We start from the raw sequence: 12,134 nt of genomic DNA, 5'->3' as shown, positions 1-12,134 counted from the left end.
TCCTGACCTCGTGATCCGCCTGTCTCGGCCTCCCAAAGTGCTGGGATTACAGGCTTGAGCCACCGCGCCCGGCCTCTCTTGGGTTTCTTCATGTACCTTCCCAGTTCTTCGACGATGAATGTAGCATTATCTGTAACACTGGGCCTCAGATTTCTCTGGTGCCTCACATGTACAATGGGCATAACTGCCAATGTCTATGTCAAGAGAAAATGGTGAGAATTAAGTGAGAATGCGTATTCAGGTGCCTGGCCTAGTTCCGGGCAGTGCTCAGTAAATGCTAGTTCCTTTTTACTCTGTATTTCTGGTCTATTTGGGGTTTTTGGTTTGTTTATTTGTTTTTGTTTTTTTATTGAGATGGAGTCTTGCTCTGTCGCCCAGGCTGGAGTGCTGGAGTGCAGTGGTGTGATCTTGGCTCACTGCAACCTCTGCCACCTGGGTTCAAGTGATTCTTATGCTTCAGCCTCCCAGGTAGCTGGGACTACAGGCACGTGCCATCATGCCCATGTAATTTTTTTCTGTTTTTAGTAGAGACGGGGCTTTGCCATGTTGGCCAGGCTGGTGTCGAACTCTTGATCTCAGGTGATCTGCCTGCCTCGGCCTCCCAAAACACTGGAATTACAGGTGTGAGTCATTGCTCCTGGCTTTGTTTGTTTGTTTGTTTTGTTTTTTTAATTCCGTATTCTCCAATTACCTCTGACATATGGTATTTCCAAGATTCTTTCTTAAACTTTTTCCTGAATCTACAGTTCACACACTCCTGTGACTCTTACGCTTTTGGCAGATATTTTCCAAATCTCTGCCTCTAGTAGTGCTGACCTCCAGACCTGTCTTTCCAATTGCTTCCTGAACATCTCAACTCAAACATATCATGACCCCCAGCTGACCTCATGCCCTTCCTTTTGAAACTGGCATGTCTTCCTGTCTTCCCTATTTTGGTTATAGCATCTCTGCTGTCTCTGGCATTTGGTCTGGGAAACTTAAGTCCAGTTTCAATTCTACTTTTTAAAGTATCCTGTAACATCTAAATGGAAATGAGATCCTCCTGTTGCACTGGTCTTGGATAGAGCTTTCTTCCTTTCCTTACTCAAGGGCAGGTTTGGAATGAAGTTGGATTCTAGAAGTTAGGCCAAGCAATAATTAGTTCATTGACATTCACAACAGTAGGTAATAGAATCTGAGAGTTGAGAACAGGGAAGAATTCTTACAAGAATTTTCCTTGGGTTAACACTATATGATCCAAGCCTTGTTGCTCATGAAATAATCAGAATTTCATAATTTCCATGTCTTCAAAAAGTAGCTTTTTTTTTTTTTTTTTGAGGCGGAGTCTCACTCTGTCGCCTGGACTGGAGTGCAGTGGCCGGATCTCAGCTCACTGCAAGCTCCGCCTCCCGGGTTTACGCCATTCTCCTGCCTCAGCCTCCCGAGTAGCTGGGACTACAGGCACCCGCCACCTCGCCCGGCTAGTTTTTTTTGTATTTTTTTAGTAGAGACGGGGTTTCACCGTGTTAGCCAGGCTGGTCTCGATTTCCTGACCTCGTGATCCGCCCGTCTCGGCCTCCCAAAGTGCTGGGATTACAGGCTTGAGCCACCGCGCCCGGCGTCAAAAAGTAGCTTTAAATGTTGTTTTCTAAAAAGCGTCAAAGGGGGCGCAATATAACAAAACGTAAGTCATAGCCAATTCCAAATGCATGCAAATCCTACTGTGGTTAACAAAATGCAAATATACTTTAAAGACTTATTGAATGTGTAGTAGCCTTTTGTCATTCTATACTTTTACTAAAAATTCGTGCTAAAAGTGCAACTGTCAAGGGGGTTTCATGAAACTCTTGTGATGTTACATTATGAAACATGAATTTCAAGAATGATTAATGATTTTCATTTGTTCAGCATCACCAGCTCATAGAAAACAAAATCAGAGATTACATGAATTTTCAAAAATAAGATGTGGGGGAAGAGAAAGTAAAACTGAAAGTCTCGAAACACTTGGCTACTAAGTTTAAAACTTCTACTTCCTCAAGATACATCAATTATATTTAAGATAAGATAATAGGCACTGTCTGTGTTTGTCTCTCTTTCTCTCTCTCTCTCTCTCCACCCCCCCTTCCCTCTCTCTCTCTCTCTCTCTCTCTGTGTGTGTGTGTTTGTATGTGTGTGGTTAGAGGAAATAAGTCTTACATTCTGGGTCTACCAGTTGCCTACTGGATAATAAAGTAAATAAATATATGTTCAAATAAACTATATGTATTTGTATACAGAAGTGCTGTGTATACAAAAAAGTTTGAATTCTGATTCCCAAATATAGTAATGCTTGATGGAAAAGGTAGTGGCTGATTTTAGGCCGTGAAAAGAGGATAAAATTTCATTATTTGTAGGTGATGGGGAAGTGTTTAAAGAACAATCCCAGTGAGAACAACTGGCAGTCTGTCTGGTTTGATTGAAGTGCAGGATGTTTGAGGGACAAATTGGACTGGTTATGAGAGGCCTTGAGCTTCTTTGTTCTTCCGGTTGAATCCTGTGGTATATACAGTGGGGGTCATTGAAAGATTTTCAACATAGGAATGACAAGATCAGCATGAACATCATACTTTTTAAAAATTACACAAAATGGGTGTTTAAAAGTTAATTTCACATGTTGATAATGGTCAGTGAAATGAGAGAGGAAGCAAAAGAGAAAAGAAGAGACACCGAGAAACTACAGAGGAAGTAAAGAGATCTTAGTCCACAGGGAGAGAAAGGGCGAGGCTAGGACTCTACCTTGCATTGGAGGTAAACTGCTTTTTGTTTATTTGGGCTGTGAGTATAGAATGCTTCTTAGCCTTGCATTTGAAAGGCTGATTTGGTTATTCTACCACTATGTATAGGCCTTTTTAATGTTCTTTGTTTCTAAACCCCCAGTAGCTCCCTTGCTAGGGGATAGTTAGTTGTAGGGCTGACTTTGAGTGGCAGAGGCAGAAGCATTAATATCATCCACGAGCAGAGTCTCCCAGGTAGCATGTCCTTACATTAGGTTGGTTGGTGCAAAAGTCATTGCGGTTTTTGCCACTGAAAGTAATGGCAAAGATCGCAATGACTTTTGCAGCAACCTAATAGCTGAAGCAGAGGAAAAGAAGTTCTGTTGGATTCATCTGAAGAGCTGAAGGAAAGGAACTGGGTTTTCTCACTGTTAATTGCCCCTTTCTCATCTCAACCTGGCTCCTTTCCTCAGATTCTTGCTTTGGAATCACCATCTGTTTTCCACGCCACAGAGCTTTGGGAGGAATGTCAGCTCTGTTGTCTCCGACTTAAGGTCCAAATGCCCCTTTTCAGAAACTGTCCATCATCTAAAGTTCGACGAGAAAACTTGGACTTGCTTTGCGGCCATAAGACCCTAGCATTCTCAGATTTCCTGTAGATTATGTTTTGTTATATCTTGCCTACTTGAGTGCTTTAAAAAAAATGTTTAAAACTACATTTATAGCCACCCTAGCTGTTGCACTGCACTGTTTTTTGGTTAAAACATGCACCTGCTTTGTTAGTAAAGGAATCTTTGCCAAGTGAATTGTATGTGGGAGGGTGTGACTAACTCTGCAAAGGGACTTATCTCTTATCCTATCTGCCTGAGCTCCCAAGGCTGCCTTTGATAAGATTTATTTCTTCTCCCACCAGCCCCACCCCTCCAACCTTGACTGCTATCTTTCCTCTGAAAATTATTCGTATCTAAATATTTTAACTTTTCAAAACTACTCTGCTCTTTGTGTTTGTTAAGTGATCTAAACCTTCCCCTGGGAGACAAGTGCTCCCAAGCAAGAGAGCATTCCATTTCTGCCTCCCCTGCGCCTCCCACCTTTTAAGTATTATCAGCAGACCTGCTTGCTTACCCCTGTTAGGATTGTGCTGTTTCCTTTTTGGCAACTTTCAGCCAAGCCCATAATGTTGCAAGGCTGTTTGAAGGGAAATGTAAGTCACAATGGCAAGAAACATGGAAACAGATAGGAACAGAAAAAGAAAAGTAAATCTGAAATGGTCTTTGTACAGCTTGGTTCACAGCAAGGAGTGGTCTGAGTTGCTCTCTGTGTTTAGACATTTAGATGCTAAAGGCAACTGTGTCATCATTCATTCATTCATCTGTGTACTTAGTCTACATGTTTGTGGTGAGCAGCCATCGTTACAGGTCCCTGTACTAAATGTTAGAGATGTCATAGTAAACAGGATGGGCGTATTTGCGACTGCTATGGAGCTGAGAGTGTGTTCTGCAAAGGGAGATAGACAAGAAACCTCAAAGCACCCAGTTCATGACTGAATTACAGTTGTGCAGAAGGAGCAGGTAAAGAGCGGGGTCTAGGGAAGAGAGATTTCCTAACCTAGACTACCAGGAGAGAATTCTTCTTTCTTACAAGCTGGAGGTTGCATTGGAGGATAAGGACTGAGCTCTTAACAGAAGCAATGGAGAGGGGAGGGGGAAGCATAAACAGTTTCAGATCTGAATAAATCCACTCAACTTCTCAGTTTTCCTGAAAGCCAGCTACCTATTTTCTGCCTCCCAATTAGATGAAATTCTGTTCTGAGAGGAAACAGGAAAGTAAAGACCTCATTTGAAAAACAACACTGCGCTGCCCACACCAGAAGCTACCTAATGTCAACCTGAAGCCTCATAACTCATTTACTTCAATGGCTCTTGACAAACTCTTGTCAGCTGCACCCTTGGTTCCGGTTTGAATCACGCTCAGGAAGCTGGCCCCTCAGCTGGCTTCCTCGAGTCAGTGGGTGCTGTCATGCAGCTGCTATCAAGGTGTGGCCTACCTGTAAGTGGTCAGGACCCAGGGCCTGGTGACCAGGCCTCATCAGAGCTGTTGTGATAGCACATGCATGTGGCATTCTTGAGCTAGGAAGTGGTGGCCCAGGCTGCTTAAGTAGATGTAGACATGACTCATTTGGATGGATACAGCCAAGGGGAAAATCAAAATTTGCTTTGTATGTCACTTGTTTGGAATCTTAAGTCCACTTAAAAAAAAAAAAAACCAAAAAATCCTGCAACCGTGAGGAAGAGCAGAATTAGTCCTCTATGTCACTTCCTTGGAACTCCCGGCTCACCCTCCTCCGCCCTGGTCCAGGTGGCCATGCCCTCTGTGCTGGATCTCAACAGCCTCCTTACAGGTCCGCAGCTTCTAATCACACTTCCTGTCATCCACATTCCACCAGCAGCCAAATGAATCTTTTGAAAATTTCTATCAAATCATATTGCCATACTGAGAATGAAAACTAAACTCCTCACTGAGTTAAGGGCCTGTGATGTGGCCCAGGATAGCCACTCCGATCTCAATCTTGGCGTGCCTCTTGCAACATTTCCTAGCAACAGTAATCTTCTGTCTGTCTAATATATGCTTACCGCCTTCTGCAACTTTCTCTTCTTCCTGGCATGCTTTCCCATATAATCTTCACAATTGCTGGCCCTTTATTAATTGGGATCCTCTATGAACCACCTTCCCAGCCCCATCCTCAGTCTCTCGTATCACCAGGTTTATTCTGCTGTACAGTTCTATCCCTGCCAGTAGAATCTGTGCTCTGTGGAAACACAGGCCGTGCCAGTCATCTCTTCCCTATGTCAGGCACATGTAGGTGCTCGGCCATACATGCGGATGAAAGAAGCTCCACACCATAAAGACATTTGTTTCCCTTGAACCTTCCTTCCCTCTCTTTTCTGATCTGATTTTTAGTAAGTAACAAAAAGAGCACAGGAGTGCTTGGGAATCTCTGCTAAGACAGGTAAGAGAAATTTCAGTAAACAGTTTGGAGGCATGGATTTATTTGGAGAAAAAAAAGTACCCTGCTGACAGTCCTAGGGCTGGAAAACTGGTGGAGCTCAGGTCCTGAGCTCCATAAATGAGTCTGCACCAGTTCCTGGAAGGAAAGATAAGTGTACTGGACTAATGTGCTAAATGGCTGAATTAGCACATCCTAGAATTTCAAAATCATTGAATCTATCAGATCATGGGAACAGTATAGACTTGGAATTTTTGAGGATTAAAAAGAGATATTTTAAATTATTTAGTCTGGTACTCTTAGAGGAAACTGATGCCTAGAAATCTTAAATTGTTAAATGTCAGGAATGGAATCCAGGTCCCCTTTTCACAGAGCATGGCCTCTTCTCAGCCTTGTATTTCAGCCATTCACTTCCTCCACTTCTGCATCACTTCTGCATAGCAGGGAATGGATTCCTGGGTGTGGTTTTGACAGGAGAAGTGTAATCTTAACACAGCCTTGAGAAAAACAGCTTCATTTTATTCATGAAGGTGATCATCCATCTGCCAAAATTGTTAATGCTATGTTTTGTTTTGTTTTTTCTTTTCCTGGGGGAAGGATTTATGACTTCATCCTTTTTTTTCCCCCTTTCAAATCTGAGCCACTTTAGAAATGATCCTGCCTCAAGACTAGGGGGGAAAAATTCCTATTTTAATAAATAAAACATAGATCTTCGTATGGTCTGCTTTCCAGGCACAAAAGAGATCTATGTCTTTTATTATTATTATTTTTGAGACAGGGTCTTGCTCTGTTGCCCAGCACTGCCACTACCAGTACTCTAGTGCAGTGGCACAATCACGGCTCACTGTGGCCTTGACCTCCCGGGCTCAAAGGATCTTCCCACCTCAGCCTCCCCAGTAGCTGGAACTACAGATGCATGCCACTACGCCCAGCTAATTTTTAAAAATTTCTCTTAGAGACAAGAGTCTCACTATGTTGCCCGGGCTGGTCTCAAACTCCTGGACGTAAGCAGTGTTCCTGTCTCAGCCTCCCAAAGTGTTGGGATTACAGGTGTGGTAAGCCACCCACCGTGCCTGGCGCAGCCGGGATCTACTTTTGATTATTGATTAGGAGTACTTTTTAAAGTAATTTTCAACTGTTTTGTGATGTATGAAAAGGAAGACTAATTAGCAAGGAGATATCAAACAATGTTTCTTAAATTGAGGTAGCTCGGCGAGGTGCTGTGGCTCATGCCTGTAATCCCAGCACTTTGGGAGGCTGAGGTGGGCAGATCACCTGAGGTTGGGAGTTCGAGACCAGCCTGATAAACATGGAGAGAAACCCCGTCTCTACTAAAAGTACAAAATTAGCCATACATGGTGGCGCATGCCTGTAATCCCAGCTTGAACCCAGGAGGCAGAGATTGCCATGAGCCGAGATCATGCCATTGCACTCCAGCCTGGGCAACAAGAGTGAAACTCCATCTCAAACAAACAAACAAAAACAAAAACAAAAACAAAATTGAGGTAGCATCATGTAAATAGAATCCTAGAAAAAATTTTCAACTTCCCATGCCTTTTATAGTCATTTTTGAATGTTGGTCTAGAGATCTGTTTGGGATGAGTTAGATTTTTTGTACATCTGAGATAAATTTAGGTTGTTAGTGACATGCTGTTCTTTTGTATTTGATAATAAGCCTGATCTGTTTCTCTTGCTTTCTTTAAATGGGTCGGTTCTGGCTTCCAGCTCATCCATATTTTACAAAGAACAGTTGTTCCACTTTTTCTTCTCTCATGACCAAACACTTTGGGAACATGTCAACATCATGATCTTGTTTTTATTATGATTAATATCAATTTTTCACCCATCACTTGTGTTTAATATTTGGGATGAGAAATGGACAAACAAATGAGCAGATTCTGACTTGGTATTTCTCCTGCATACCGTTTGTGATTTATAATTTATACATGGAAGGATTTACTGACCTACCTGATAGTCCCTCCCAACAAAGATAAACACACTTATACGTCATCAGGGTAAGTAAAATGCATTTGAAAAGGACAAATAATTCACCTGCAAGCGCTTTTGGCTTCATGCCTTTTCCCATGAATTTGAACTGTTGACGGAGAATGCTGAGGCTGCCAAAACGCTTCCCACAGAACCTCCCAAAACCCCCGAGGTTGGGACCAGCTCCACTTTCCATGCTGTGAGAAGAAACCAACCAACCTTTTGTGCCCTACAAGAGTGGATCACACAAAAACAAGAAAATGGTCCACTTGCTTTGGGATTCAGGTCAGGGGATGTGCGGCTCTGTTCCCTTTCATGGATGTGGTCCTATGAAAGGCTCACCTGTAAACCTGGACAAACTGCCAAGTTGTCCTTGTCAAACCGGGTGCAGAGGACCGTCCACTGTCACACTGTGTGTTTCTGCTACCGATTCAAACCAATTTCTTGGGGCAATGATCCACCAAGCTGAAGAGTTCAAAATGCATTTAGGTAGATTTTCAAACTCCCCCAGCTTACAGGAGTATAACTGAGCCAGTGGGAAAGGGTGGGTTGTTGCCAGCACCCTTTTGTATAAGAGCAAGATCATCATCTGTTATCCCGAGCGTTTGGGGCTCGCATCTTTGCTACCATCCCTGGGACTTCCCTACACTGCACCAAAAACAGACAGTGCAAATTCTCCATAAATTTCACTTAGTCTAGACTAGGTCTCTTCAGGGAGCGCCTTGAGAATTTTTATTTTATGCTCCTCAGACATAAGCAATGTTGAAAGAGTCAAACACATATGATATTAAATGCTGGCAGAAAGTTGTATAAAATCATTAGTCCACTACATGCAATACCAAAAATAGATGTTTAACCTGATCATATCTGTTAAATATAATATCTTGTGTGCTCAAAAAGTTTCAGAAACATTACGTACACTCATTTTTGAAAGGTGACCCATCAGAGGAGCCAGGATTAAAAACCTCAGCAGAGAATCGCAATACATTGCTAATAACTGTAGCATTGCGGAATTCAGTCTTTTAAAGGTTCTGCTTTGTGTGTGTGTGTGATTCTCAAGCCCCATCAACATAACAAAAAAGAAGAGGCACACTGAGCACTTATGACTGCAGTCATTTCAGCTGCATAAATCATGATTCCTGACAGCGCAGGCTGTAAAGTCGTTTGGATGACAATGACTAGCAACGCTGCCAGAGTTAATCAAATAATTATTTAACATGTGTTTCTCTTGGTCTGACCCTGGCTTCAGAACATATTTCATTCATTCCCAGGCCTCTGTACAGCCTTTACTTTAAAATAAATAGAGGAACTGAGCAAGTATAAGATATGCATAAAGTTAATGACACAATCACTCATGTCTCCTGTTGAACTGTGCTCTCCTCAAAAGAGGATTCTTGTCTAAATTAGTTTGGGTGATACCCACAGTACCCAGCACAGTGTTTTGTTCCCGGCTAGCAGTCACTATTATTTTAGCTTCTTCTGGGTGAAGCCAGCTTCCTGGTTAAACTCTTTTTCTCCAGGTGATACTCAGGGGGGTCACCTTTTCTTTCAGGTGGTTTTTCTATTCCATTACTTCTGCAATCAGAGAGCCTGGGTTAGGTGCATGGGTGAGGTTCCCAGGAAAGTCTCAAAGTACCTCTGTCAGAGATTGCTCCTTAAGATGTGAGAGGAGGCAGTGGTCTGCTTCCTTCCTGAAGGGAACAGCCTCATATGTAGCTCTTACTATATGCTCAATAAATAGTTGCTCTCATTATTGCCATTACAATTATTATGTAAAGGCTTAATAAATGTTTGCTAAAACATAAATGGCCCGATGAATGAATAAATGCACATACCTAATAATGGATGAAATTTCTACATAATGATGCTAATCTGCATAGACCCATGTATTAAATTCAGATGGGCTAGCGTGAGGAGAGGAAGAAGAAAAGAACAGCTGCTTCCTTTATTCAATGCCCTGACCTGTTATCTGTAATCAGGGGATGTATAATGAGCCACTCATCTTTATGTAACCCAAATATCAAAGGGTAAAGAAGACAATAGCAACTCATCAAAAAGCTTGGTCCTCTGTGAAATGTCCTGGGCAATCAAGTTAGGTGTTAGTGTCTCCTGATTTGCATTTCATGGCTGTGATTGATGTGCTAGCTGTGGTGAGGATTAATAGTTTATATGGTAGCACTTATTTAAATCTTTCAAAAGTATTTCCAGATATTTTGAGTAATTTAGTTCAAATTAAAGGCAGGGCTTTTCTTAAAAAATATGATTATATACTTTCTGCATTTAGTTCATCTAAAATATATGATTTTCTTGATATTTTTTCTTACATGGTGGTCATTTTAACTTTTAGCATCCATTTGTTTCTGTACCTAATGTAAACTTCAGCATATTGGGTAAACAAGTTCACTTGGCTTTTATGACTTAAAAATATTATTATAGAGTCATTCAATTAAGTTCTGCTTAATCTACTTGAATTCATATCTCTAATTGAATTAATTTATTGAAGATCAAATTAGTATTTCTTTAATCTCAAAATTTACTAAAGAAAGTCATAATCATTCTTATGTGAAATTCAGGCATGAGAGAAAAAAAGGAAAATACCCTAAAAATTTGTAGAGCCTTAGGTATCTGTTCCGTTGAGCTGTTTTATAAGGCAATATTGAAATCCATAATTTTTTTTTCAGATAGCCAATTTTCAGTGCTCTAAGCAGATGAATTAGAACAAATATTACAGTAAGAATAAGGGATCTTTAAGGAAATAACATTTTTTAAAGCGGAATTATTGTGATTACAGGTTGCTGTACTGCTTTCTATTTTTAAGTTGTCATCTCTTATCAAACTGAAATAATGTATTTGTTTGTTTCTAACAATGTTCCATTGTGATTAATCAAAAATTCATATTAGCTTCCACCTGAGGGAATTTCAAAGAAAAACTTCAGCCACATTAAATTTAAAGGAGCTTAATTGAGCAATGAATGACTTGTGAATTGGCAGCCCCCAGAATCACAGCAGATTCAGATAGACTCCAGCGCAGACATGTGTTGGAAGGATTTATAGACAAAAAAGGGAAGTGACATACAGACATTGGAAGTGAGGTACAGAAACAGCTGGATTGGTTACAGGTTGGCGTTTGCCTTGTTTGAACCCAGTTTGAACACTCAGCAGTGTATGAGAGGTTGAAGCACGGCTGCTGGGATTGGTCAAGACTCAGCGATTGCTACAGGTGCATACCCCTAAATTAGACTGTCAATTTTGTCTACCTATGAAGTTAGGTTATAGTTCTTCCACAAGGACTCAAATATAGAGGTACAGAGTCATTCTGAGGCCATGTTGAGTTCACTTTAACAGGGAAAACTGCAATGATGAAACTAAGTAAAAGTTTCTAAGGGTATTTTTGTCAAACCTGGTAGCAACGTCTACGCTTTAAAACAGAATGCATTATGTATTTTGTCAAAAATACAGACCTATCACTTGTCTTACCAGTTACTTCCATGGAAATTTGGTGGCCTCATTGCTTTTGTATGGAGCCCTGAAGAGAGAGAACCCCAGGATTATCAACTAGAGATCGGAGCAAGCAATCTTGATTCCCATTACCTTTATACATATATGAAGCAGAGCTGCTTTTAAGTAGAGTTTATGACAGTGGAATTTACTCTTCAGAGAAGTAAATTAGAGAGTTTGGTTGAATGTGTTTAGTTTACTTACTTTGGAACTTTTACTGTTTAAGCTCACTCCCTCCAAACTCACCAAAGAGAAATAACTCCTCAAATAATCAGATGATCTGTTCTAATGGCAAGGTGGGAAAATAATAAGTTATCTCCCCCATTGCGTTCTTTTTGTTTGTGTTTAATATTTTTTACAGGGTTAATTTAGAGTTAGCAGACTTTATGTAAAGTTTCTTCTGGAAGATTTACTGAATCTTTTGTGAAAACCATCTTCATCTGACATTTTAGAATTACTCACCTATTTATGGGATTATACTGCATTCTATTCTTGAAAGAGCAAATCAATTTTCAGCATATATTTTTTCTGTCACTTTTTTTCATTGTCTGTTTTTCTGAAAACTATCTCCAAGGTAAGAGGGGAAAAATGGAAGGAGATGGAACATAGAAAATAGGATAGAACTGTGCCTTGCCAGAGGAGATGATCTGAATTATAAACTATTGGTTGAAAGAAGAAACCTCCAAAGCCAATACAGTAATTTATTTTAACTTTAGGAGTGTGTTTAAATTGTCTAAATAAAAATAAATTTTTGGCTGGGCGTGGTGGCTCAAGCCTGTAATCCCAGCACTTTGGGAGGCCAAGACGGGTGTCAGGAGATCGAGACCATCCTGGCTAACACGGTGAAACCCTGTCTCTACTAAAAAATACAAAAAAAAACTAGCTGGGCGAGGTGGCGCGTGGCGGGTGCC

The 12,134-nt window shown here is 41.0% G+C and overlaps 1 protein-coding gene across 1 annotated transcript in view; it reads left to right on the top strand.

Annotated features, from left to right (window-relative positions):
- EPHA4 (EPH receptor A4) overlaps positions 1-12,134 on the top strand; it is a 155,581-nt gene that overhangs the window by 52,817 nt on the left and 90,630 nt on the right. The gene's annotated exons all lie outside the window — the stretch shown is intronic.

The sequence above is a fragment of the Colobus angolensis genome, unplaced genomic scaffold (assembly GCF_000951035.1).
Source record: "Colobus angolensis palliatus isolate OR3802 unplaced genomic scaffold, Cang.pa_1.0 Scaffold33, whole genome shotgun sequence".
NCBI lineage: Eukaryota > Metazoa > Chordata > Mammalia > Primates > Cercopithecidae > Colobus > Colobus angolensis.
This window is presented reverse-complemented; position numbering and strand designations above follow the sequence as displayed.